The following is a 12,373-nucleotide window of genomic DNA, read 5'->3' as shown; positions in this document are numbered from 1 at the left end:
CCGGAAAATTCAAGGGAAGATTTCAAAAGAAGAAAGTGAGAAAATGCTACAATTGTGAAGAAACCAGTCACTTCTCCAACGAGTGCCCTTATGAGAAGAGAGAAGATAAACCAAGGTTTCCCAAGACCTTTCCCAAGAAGAAGTTGCCAAATCCTTTGAACTCCAAGCTCAAGAAGAGAGATGGAATGGCAATGGTTGCTCAAGAAGAATCTGATCCGGATGATGTTAGTGGTGTTGCCGGAGTTGCTCAAGACTCTCAAAACACGTTGAGGTTAGTAAACAAGAGTGGTGACGTGGTCACCTGCAACTACATGAAAGATTACAAGGGCAACGCTCACAAGTGCCTAATGGCAAAGGCCATGGTTGAAGAAGGAGAGGACCAAAGCTCTTCTGACAAGGTCAAGGTAACTCCACGACCAAATCCTCCTCTTTTCACACCTTCTACTCCTAGTGATGAGTACCTTGATGCGGAGGATAGCTATGAGGATGATGATCTAGATGATCCTATGATTGCTAAACTTGATAAGTTCATGTGCTCCCTCAAAGGAAAGAAACTCACTATGTTTCGTATGCTTATGGAGATGGTGAGTAAGCACACCATCACCATTAAGGAACTCGAAACCCTCGTCACCGAGGAAAAGGAAAAGTGTGAAATCCTTGAGCGGAAAGTCCAATATGAGGAAGCACGAAATGATGAACTATGCTTAAAAATTGGTGCAAACATTGATATTCACACTAATGATCTTGCCTCCTTGAAAAAGGCTATTTACTCTTGTGAAGAGTTAATTAATGATAAAAGCAAGCTTGCGAAGTCTCATGCTTCTCTATCTAAGGATTGTGAGCTTCTATCCGTGTCCCTCAAGACGAAGGAAGGAGAGCTTACCGTTCTTAGAAAGAGTTTTGAGACGCTCAAACTTACTTATCTTGAAACTTTAGCAAAGGCTTACTCTTCCCCTATTATAAATGTTGATGCTTGTGCTACTAACTCTAGTAGTGATCTAGCATCTATTCTTGAGGAAAATCGTTTTCTCAAGGCTCAAATTGAGAAAGGTCTCATGACATGTGCTCAAGGGCAAAAGAATCTTGATGAGATTTTGAGTCAACACAATGAGGTGTTTGCCAAAGAGGGGCTTGGGTTTGACCCTAGCACAAGTAAGAAGAAGGCATCCTCCCAAAAGTGCACAACTCCTCTGAACGAAACTTTTGTAAGAGAAGGTCACAAGGAGAAAGGTAAGGTTGTGAGTGGGAAGGCCACAAGGGGCCGGCCCACTCTCAACAAGCCTAAAGAGTTCATGCCTCCCTCCTATGTACTTCGGAAGACTAAGGATGGAGAAGTATTTGCAAAATTTGTTGGTCCTCGAAATGCATTCCGTTTCTATGCTATTTGGGTCCCTAAGACCCTTGTAACTAACTTGAGAGGTCCCATTGCAAAATGGGTGCCTCTAACCAAGTCCTAATTGTGTGTAGGTAAGCTTCTCCGGTGGAGTGAAATGGGTGATTGATAGTGGATGTACAAATCATATGACCGGAGATATCAAATTGCTCTACGATTTCATGGAAGCCATTCAACCATTCATGAGCATTATGTTTGGTGGAGGTTCAAAAGGACAGGTACTCGGGTTGGGCAAGGTGGCTATCACCAATGACATGTCTCTTGCAAATGTTATGCTTGTCCAATCCCTTAAATATCATTTGCTTTCTGTTCGCCAATTGGCTTCTATTGGTTATGATACACTCTTTGGACTAACGGATGTGAAAGTCTTTAAGAGAGATACTCTTGAAGTGGCCTTTGTTGGAGAGTTGGATGGCAACCTTTACACGGTTGATTTCTCGAAAGAGAGCACATTCCATGCAACTTGTCTAATGGCCAAGGCCGACAAGGGGTGGCTATGGCATCGCCGGCTAGCCCATGTCGGCATGAGAAATCTTCAAGATCTCTTAAAGGGAAATCACATCCTTGGACTAACCAATGTCTCTTTTGAGAAAGATCGTGTGTGCAGTGCATGCATAGCCGGGAAGCAACATCAATCAAAGCACCCACCCAAGAACATAGTATCTACCTCAAGGCCCCTGGAGCTCCTTCATGTGGATCTTTTCAGGCCTCCTTCATGGGATAGTCTTCGTGGGAAAAAGTATGGGCTTGTCATTGTTGATGATTACTCAAGATATACATGGGTGTTCTTCCTCAAGTCCAAGGACGAAACGAAGATCACTTTCATTGATTTTACCAAGCAAGCTCAACGCAAGTTTGACAGAGAAATCCGAGCAATAAGGAGTGACAATGGCTCTGAGTTCAAGAACTACACCTTGGAAGAATTTCTTAGTGATGAAGGGATTGAGCATCAATATTCAGCTCCATACACTCCTCAGCAAAATGGTGTAGCCGAACGGAAGAACCGTACACTTGTAGAATTGGAAGGTCCATGTTGGATGAATACAAGTCACCACATAGTTTTTGGGCTGAAGCTGTCAATACCGCATGCCATGCATCAAACCGACTCTTCCTCCGCACTATATTGGAAAAGACTCCGTATGAGCTTCTAACTGGAAACAAGCCAAATGTCAAGTACTTTTGTGTATTTGGGTGCAAATGTTTCATTCTCAACAAAAGAGAACGGTTAGGAAAATTTCAATCCAAAACAATTGAGGGTATATTTGTTGGTTATGGATCAAACTCTCACGCCTATAGAGTCTACAACAAATCCAATGGATGTGTTGTAGAAACTTGTGACATGGTGTTTGATGAATTTAATGGCTCCCATGGGGAGCAAGTTGATCTAAGTGATGTAGGTGAAGAAGATTCTTCTCAAGACATTTTGAAGATGGGTGTTGGTGCACTTCTTCCTATGGAACAAGAACCTCATGATGATGACGAAGAAGATGGAGATCTCACGCATCATCAAACTACTTCAACATCCATACCAACACAAGTTCCTATTGTTCAACCTATACCCTTAGCTCATGTTGATGAGGCTGATCAAGTCTCACTCAATGATAACCATCAAGAACAAGATCATCATCAAGAGCAAGAACAAGAAAGTCCAATCATGGATGACGAACCTCAACAACTGCAACATGAACAAGAAGACCTTCCTCCACATGTGAATGATCCATATGTTGAAGATGTGGATGATGGACATGAAGTTGAACCTCGTGAAACCCTCACCTCCATCATGCCTCGAGTGGCCGGTCGTGTTGATGTTGACAAAATCCTCACCGGCATCTCGGAAGGTAGAGTCACTCGTAAACATTTGACAAACTTTTGTGCTCACTTCTCGTTTGTGTCTAGTATTGAACCACTCAAGGTACAAGAGGCATTGATGGACAACGATTGGCTTGTTGCTATGCAAGAAGAGTTGAACAGTTTTGAACGCAACCAAGTATGGTCACTAGTAAAGAGGCCGTCCACCGAGCGCAATGTCATTGGAACAAAATGGATTTTCAAGAACAAGCAAGATGAAAATGGTGTCATCATCCGAAACAAGGCAAGGTTAGTGGCACAAGGGTACTCACAAGTTGAAGGTTTGGACTTTGGTGAGACCTTTGCCCCCATTGCCCGTCTTGAATCCATTCACATTTTACTTGCTTATGCCGCTTTCAATGGTTTTACATTACATCAAATGGATGTGAAGAGTGCTTTCCTTAACGGTCCTCTACAAGAAGAAGTATATGTGTCACAACCACCCGGGTTCGTTGACCCCTTTCACAAAGACTATGTGTATAAACTTCATAAGGCTTTGTATGGCCTCAAACAAGCACCTCGTGCTTGGTATGATCATTTGAAGAAGTTTTTACTCGATGATGGTTTTGTGAGAGAGGTGATCGATCCCACTCTTTTTACTAAGAGGGACAAGGGTGATTTGATTCTATGCCAAATCTATGTAGATGACATTATTTTTGGTTCTCCTAACATTCATTTGTGCAAGAAGTTTGTGGATTCAATGACCAAGAATTTTGAAATGTCACTCAATACGGATTTGAAGTTCTTTCTCGGATTTCAAATTCAACAATTTCAAGAAGGAATTTTCGTATCTCAAGCAAAGTACCTCAAGGATATTCTAGAAAAGTTTGGTATGTCTGACGCTAGTCCATGCAAGACACCCATGCCAACCAAAATCACTCTCACTGAAGACACAAATGGTACTCCTTTCGACCCATCTACTTACCGCTCTATGATTGGTTCATTGCTTTATCTTTGTGCATCTAGACCAGACATCATGTTCAGTGTATGCATGTGTGCTAGATTTCAAGCTTTCCCTAAGGAAAGTCATGATAAGGCGGTTAAGCATATTCTTAGATACCTTGTTCACACCCCAAAGTTGGGCCTCATGTACCCCAAGGATGCTAAGTTTGATCTCATTGGGTAAACGGATGCGGATTGGGCTGGAGACAAAGTGGATCGTAAGTCCACATCCGGTGCATGTCAGTTTCTTGGACAATCCTTGGTGAGTTGGTCCTCGAAGAAACAAAATTGTATTGCTCTCTCTACCGCAGAAGCTGAATACATTGCTGCCGCTAGTTGTGCAACTCAGTTGTTATGGATGAGGCAAACTTTGAAGGATTACGGTATCACCTATAGAAATGTGCCTCTTCTGTGTGATAATGAAAGTGACATCAATATTGCTGGGAACCCCAAAGATCATCTCCGCACCAAACACATTGATATTAGGTATCATTTCTTGAGAGATCATGTTGAAAAGGGTGATATTCACATTGATCACATTGGTACAGATTTTCAACTAGCAGATATCTTCACCAAACCTCTAGATGAAGCAAGGTTCTGTCGACTTAGGCGTGAACTTGGTATCTTGGAGCTTGACAACATTATGTGAAATCTAGTACCCATTCATGCATGAATCTAATGTCTTGTCATGATGTAGGCATATACTTAGGGGGAGACATTCAATTCATGAATGTTCTAGCCCTACTCAATGCATAAAAAGAACCAACACTCTCAAAGTATCCATGGGTCTAGACCTATGGTGCTTTAACATGATGGAGTAGTGACTATGCACTTAAAGTTCAAGTCTTTCTGTGTCATGTCATGTCTACTCAGACATGGTGGCATTAGCCACCACTTGTAGTCTATGGCTATGATTGAGTAAGATAGGATCTGAGTTACTACAATAGATAAGGTTTACTGTGAGAAAATGCCTTTCTCATCATCATGATCAGCCCTCCTGTCCAAACTTCTGGCGTCGGACGTCCGTAGGTTCCGGACGTCCGTGTGGTATTTCACTGCCGGACGTCCGTAAGCATCTGGACGTCCGTATATTCTGCTCTGGTTACCTTCGACCGGTCCTCCGGCCTCGCCGGACGTCTTTAAAATCCACTCTGGTTCACTTAGTTGGCCTAGCAAATGAAGCTCCGGACGTCCGGAAGACTCCGGACGTCCGTAAAAACCGTTCTGTTACAATATGCCCGGTCGTCCGACGCTGTCGGACGTCCGTAAAATCATCTCTGTTATCCTCTCTTTGCTGATGGTCCTGACTCCGGTCGTCCGTCCGTTCCCGGACGTCCGGACGCATATATGACTCCGGTCGTCCGTAGGCTCCGGACGTCCGTACGTTTTTACTGGGGTCTATATATACTGCGCCGTAGGGTTTTGGTCAACCAACCCCATACTCTCCACTCGGTTCGCCGCCGCCGCTCCTGTTGTGCATCCTCTCCCCGCAGCCGCCCACCGCCGTACCCCTCGCCGGGGTTTCTCCCCGCCGTGGATCTGCCACTTGCCGTCCGGCCCGTCCAGCCGTTCTGCTCGGAGCTTCTCTCCCCGCCCGTCCGTCGACCCCCCCCCTCGGCTCCTCCGTGCTCTTCCTTGCAAGGTAGGGCACAACCTCCTCTCCCCTCCTCATGCATTCACCCCCTCTCCACTTGGTTCACCCTGATCTATGGAGGGGTGTTGACATGTGCTTTCCTTCTCCCCTAGGTCACGATGCCTCGGTCCAAGCACTCCGCACGCAAGCAAGTCGCCGGAGGGCCGGCTCGTCCGTCTCGTCGTGGTGGCTCCGATGACTCCCAGGAGGAAGATCGCCCTCGGAAACGTGCCGCTCGTCCTCCCAGCTCGTCCAGTGATTCCTCTTCGGAGGGGTCCGATTTTGAGGATGAGCTTGAAGAGGTGGATCCGTCCCCGATGATTGGTATCCGCGTCGCTGCCCCCAAGCCCGGCACTCGTCGTTCAACATTTCAACCTCCTCCTCCTTCGGTGCCACCCCACGGTGATGCCCGTCACATCTCCATTGAGCCTTCACTATCACTAGGACGTCATGTTAAACGTTTCAATGAGGTCCCCAAATCTTCTTATCTCAAATTGCGTCGTGATGTAGATCAATTTACTGTTGTTAGGGATTCTCAGGATAGTCGTTTTCGCACGAATGTCCAAGCCGACATCTTCACCAGGATTGTCATCCCTAAAGGCTTGTCACTTCCTGTTTGCATTGATCTTGAGCATATTCGCACTCATCCGGAGAAATATCCGGGAGCCATTGAGCTCATTGAGTCATCAAACCTAGCTGCTCCATTCGCCTTTCAACAGGATTTTAACCATGCTACCATCCATCAGTTTTATGCCACATGTTACTTTGCTCCTGATAACACTGTCACATGGATGACCTCCGACACTGCACTCACAGCATCTTATGTTGAGTTTGTCACCGCACTTGGATTTCCCGACACTGGGTTCAAAATCCACACCAATGACCCCAACCATAAGCCCAAAGGCATTACGGTCTGTGCGGATCTCCTTAGACCCATATCATCTTTGTCTAGTACTGAAAAACAAAAGGGTCTAAATCAAGTCTTTGGCGTTTTCCATTCAACATCTTTATCAGTGTGTCATCCGCACCATTTATCCCAAGATGGGTGACAAGGGCTCCTGCAGCAGCTACTGCATTGATCTCATGCATCGCCTCTACACATCTCCTAAAGGGAAGATAAATGTTCCACACTTTCTATGGCATGAGATTCGCCTTGCTAGCTTCCAGCACAAGCGGGCTTTCCCTCATGCACCTTTTCTTCAGGCATTTATCGAGAGTGTAGCTCCCTTTCCCATTGCACGCACTCATATACATGAGAGATGGGTCATCCCACCTCACATGGCGGCTGACCATGTTCCTCCTCCTCCCGCTACTGCTAGTCGCACCGCCGCTAGTTTTCCCTCTCACGCTACCCATCCTCCTTCCAGTGATGCCCCCTTTGGGCGCATTGCTCGTTTTCTTGGGAAGTCTCATTCAGCCATGATGAAGATGTTCACCTTCCATTGCTCCCAACACCACGATGTGGTCACCCGCATGGTCACTTCCAAGAATGCTCTGAAGGCTCGTCTGAGAGACTCAGGCGTATATGATGTGAGTGACGATGAGCGTCTTCCTGCAGCTCCCCCTTCTGATTTTGGTTTTCCCTCCGGTCCTGAGTGGGCTGATTTCTTTGACGAGGCTGGTGGCAGTGGTGTTCATGATGATGATGATGAGGATGATCTTTAATACTGTCATGTCATTCCCCCTAGTTCTTTTTTTGGATACTTGATGCCAAAGGGGGAGTAGGCTCCATATGCATTACTCTAGCTCATTATGTAATCGAACCTATGTTAGGAGTAGTTTGTTGAACTATGTTATGAGTTGTTGAACTATGTTATGAGTTTGTTGGTTATGAGTTTGTTGAATCTGAGATTTGGTGAATCTATATGAAGTGATCCAACTATTGTGGCATCAGTTTGAGGGGGAGCCCTCATTCATTTTTGTTTTTAGTAGTATCTGTGGTATCACTTTGAGGGGGAGCTCGCTCGCTACTTATTCTTATTATGGTTATTGAGCTCCACAACAAATACTTCCGATTACTATTATGAGTATGCATATGAGTTGTCATCAACTACCAAAAAGGGGGAGATTGAAAGTGCAATCATGCCCTTAATTATATTTTGATGTTGATGACAACACATATGCTCGGGACTAATCATGTTTATCAAGTATATCTCAGGACTATGTTCCAAAGACTGTGTGCATGGATCATGACTAGGGACAAAAGCATATAACTCAAGAATGGAGATACAAGATGTTGACTTCATTTATGGTTTGTTCTTGAGTATAGGGATCCCGCACTATTAAGAGGGGATCAATGGATCTGTGAAAAACTTGCTCAAAGTTGCTACCTTACCTTCGGACGTCCGGTGTTCTACGGACGTCCGGTCCTTCCTGATTGCCCGGACGTCCAGACACTTCCGGACATCCGACACTTCCACAATAGAAACATTTTTACGGATGTCCGGAACCCTCCGGACGTCCAACACTTTCACTGTAAGTGCATCTAGTGCCCCTTAGTGATTTTGGTGTATTGAAGACTTATAGGTTAAGGGACTAATGCGTTTGTGAGTATACACAGGTCTATAAGTCTATGAGGAGTTTGATATTTACAGAGAAAGTCGACCCCTAAAAATGAAGTTCTTCAACTGCAGACTTTGATATTCTGAAGACTTTCTGAAGACTTTGAAAGTGAAGAAATTGGTGTGACCTTGAAGACTTGGTATTCATTTGTGGAACATGAAGCGTGAAGACTTTTGTTTTCGTAGTTTCATTTTATCTTTCTTGAGTCATAGGAAACACCGTACTGTTAAAGGGGGTCGAGGAAATACTAAGGAAAAATTTCCATGTGATGCTCAACTCAAAATCCTACACCTACCAATCCCTTCGAGTGAAGCCTTTGGAAATCTCATACAGTTCAGTCACTTTCTTCAGTGACAGAGACGAAGTTCTTCTGGTCGCTGATGAATTTGTTCTGACTGAGGAGTTAGGAATTCGTTAGTGCGAATTACCTACACAGTGAGGAACATGATAGCCCTGAGGAATTTGAGAGTCAAATTTTCAACCGTTGCTGTGCTGCGCGCCAGCTGTCCCAAAATATCTTATCCACCTAACGGTCATATCATTGAGGGGCATTTATGTCTTATCATGTCGGGCTGCTCCCTAGGCTATAAATAGCCGCCCCCTACAACCACTAGCTGGTTGGCTGCTCCGAGAGAACTTGACACTTGTCATTTGAGAGCAACCCATCCTCCGAGGACTTTGAGCGAAAATCATCGAGTGAGGAAAACCCAAAACCAAACCCCTACAAACCCAAAGTGATTGAGCATCACTGAAGAAATTGATCCTGCGTGGATCCGACGCTTGTTACCTTTGAAGACTGTGCTTCTTCCAGACGGTTAGGCGTCAAGGTCTAGAGCATCCAATAGGAATTGTGGATCGCCGAGTGACCAAGTCTGTGAAGGTTTGGAAGTCGCCTGAAGACTTACCACGAGTGATTGGACGAGGTCTGTGTGACCTTAGTTCAAGGAGAATACGGTGAGGACTGGGTGTCCTGAGCTGCGTGCTCAGCGACTGGGTGTCCGGGACTGTGTGTCCTCGAGTTTAAATACTCAGCCGCTCCAACCAGACGTACAACTGAGACAGCAGTTGGAACTGGTCTACCAAATCATTGTCTTCACCAACCTAACTGGTTTTATTTCCTCAACCCTTTCATTTCCTCATTACTGTGTTGAGTGTTTGTTCATATCTGTGTTTGAAGACTTTGACTGAAGAGTTTCCTCAGTTCAATTTCTTCAGTCTGTTTGTCTTCATCTTGTGTTATCCTGTGATTACGCTTTCTATACTCTGTGCTAGTCTTCATTTCATCATGATGACCATGCTTGTATTCTGTTATGCTTACTTCTGAGTACTTATTCCGCTGCTAATAGTTCTTCGCTAAGGAATTTCCTCACCGGCAAATTCCTCAGTGAAGAATTCATAAAAATCGCCTATTCACCCCCCCTCTAGTCGACATAACGCACTTTCAATTGGTATCAGAGCAAGGTGCTCCCTTGTTCTGTGTGATTTTGGTTTAACCACCTGGAGTTTTAGTTATGTCGACCGCAGGTATGATCAAGGTCTCGGCTGGGTGTCCTACCTTTGATGGGACGGACTACCCCTACTGGAAAAACAAGATGTGAATGCATCTCGAGGCAATTGACAACGATCTCTGGTATGTTGTGGAAAATGGTGTTCCCTCTGTCTCACCCTCACTGAACGCTACCGATGTGAAGAGATTCAAGCAACTCGATTCTCAAGCAAAGAATATCATATGTGGCCATCTGAGTAAAGGACAATATGGAAGAGTGAGTGCTTTGGAAACTGCTAAGCTTATCTGGGATAGGCTGTCCAACGTGAATGAAGGAGTCTCAACTCAGCGTGACTCTCGAGTTGATGTTCTTCGGAATCTTTTCAATTGCTTCAAAAGACTCGACAATGAAAATGTCCAACAAACCTTTGATCGCCTCACTGACATCTCAAATGAGCTTCAAGCCCTCGGTGCCACTGACATCACTGACCATGAGGTGGTGAAGAAACTGTTGAGATCACTTGATTCCTCATTTGATACTCTGGGTCTGATGATACAAGAACGGGCTGACTACAAGTCTCTTGATCCTGCCGATATCCTCGAAAGGCTAAATACTCACGAGTTCCAGCTTGCTGAAAAGAGAGATCTCTATGGTTCGAGCTATGGCAAACCACGTGCCCTGAAGGCCAAGGTTGTGTCTGAGTCTGAATGTGAGGATTCTGGTAGTAGCCTTGGTGATCCTGAAGAATTGAGCCAGGAGCTAGCACTGCTCGTGAAGAAATTCCAGAAGTTCTCAAGACGTGGTCGCTTTGGAAAATCCTCAAGAAGCAGTGATTCCTCATCAAGTGACTATAAGAGAAGGCTGTGCCAGAAATGCAAGAAACCTAGTCATTATATTCAAGATTGTCCTCAGTGGGAAAAGGAATTGAAGAAGAAGAAATACAAGGATTACAGTTCTGATGATGCGAAGAAGAAGAAGAAATCGTCAAAATCTTTGTCATCAAAATCCTCGAAGTCTTCATCTCACAAGAAGAGCAGCTCCAAGAAGGCTCGGGCATTCATTGGCAAGGAAATGGACTCTAAAGCTGAATCTGAGGAACATGAGGAAGAGGAGGCGTCTGAAGAATCCGAATCTGGTGTGGCGAGTCTGGCCTTCGCTACTGCTTTCGTTAGCAAGTCCATCTTCAACATTGAAGAAACTGACCCCACCGACAAACCTAATGAAGATAATGATGACTACGCTCCCACCTATTGCTTCATGGCAAAAGGTGCAAAGGTACTCAAATACACCTCCTCTGAATCTAGTGAAAATGAATCTGATGAGGATCTCAAGCCCAGCTACTCTAAACTTGCTAAGATTGCTGTAAAACAACAAAGGGCTTTTGAAAAGGTTCAAAACATGCTAGACAAAAGTGATGATATGTTGGGTGAAGAAATGGATCGCACTAAAGCCCTGACTGAAAATCTTCAGAGACTTCAGTCTAGGTTTGATAACCTTCAAAGTCATCATAACACTCTCTTATCTGATCATGAGAAACTTTCTTATGAATTTCTTCAAAGAAAGCAAGATCTTGAGAAGCTAAGAGTGAGTTATGAAGATCTTCAGAAGGAGCGCGATTCATTACTAGCTCAACAAATCAGCGCTTCTCAGGAAGAATTTGTTCCTCCATGCTTAAAGTGCATTGAACGTGAATCTGCTAATTCTTCACCTGAATGTTCAAATGCTTCAACTATTACAAATTCTTCACCTGCCTCTGCTATCACTAATTCCTCATCTGAGGACATTGCTAGTATCACTAACGATGCAGGGCTGAAGGAATTTTACATGACAGGCATGTACAAAAGCCTCAAAGGGCATCCGACTCTTTGTGATGTGCTTAAAAAGTAGATCCTCAACAGAAACCCTAGGAAAGAGGGTATCGCCTTTGAGAGGAAACTTAATGCTGATGGAACATATTGAAAGCCTGAGCAGTACCCCAAAACCTCATGGGTTGCTGCAAAGGGACCTCCAGTTGATCCATCTAACTTATCTGGCTTTACATGTGAATCTCCTCATCCTTCTGATGAGTCATTTGACTCCAACTATAAACTGTTCAAAAATCAGAATGGTGAAGTATTTGCTAGATATGTTGGCACTAACTGCAGGAACGGTTCTCCTATGAAGAAAATCTGGGTTCCCAAGAAGTGCCTTGAAAGTCTTCAGGTGAATGTCCTCATGACACCACCAGTGAAGAACAGGAACCCCAGATCAAATTCTTCATATGGATCAAATTCCTCAAATGGATCAAAGTCCTCATATGATTATCATCGTGCTAACAACTCTGTTTCGCAGGGTAGAGCTAAGGGCTATGAATATGTGCATTATTCTTCAAACCATTATGTTCATAAGTCCTCGAAGAATTTCTCTGCTTATTCATATGCTTACCCTAACCCCTCTTATGTGAAATGAAATGGTTTGGCTTCTATGCCACCATTCTCGTATGGTGCTCGCAGAGTGATGAACTCTTTG

The sequence above is a fragment of the Triticum aestivum genome, chromosome 6B, assembly GCF_018294505.1.
Source record: "Triticum aestivum cultivar Chinese Spring chromosome 6B, IWGSC CS RefSeq v2.1, whole genome shotgun sequence".
In the NCBI taxonomy this organism is placed as follows: domain Eukaryota; kingdom Viridiplantae; phylum Streptophyta; class Magnoliopsida; order Poales; family Poaceae; genus Triticum; species Triticum aestivum.
This window is presented reverse-complemented; position numbering follows the sequence as displayed.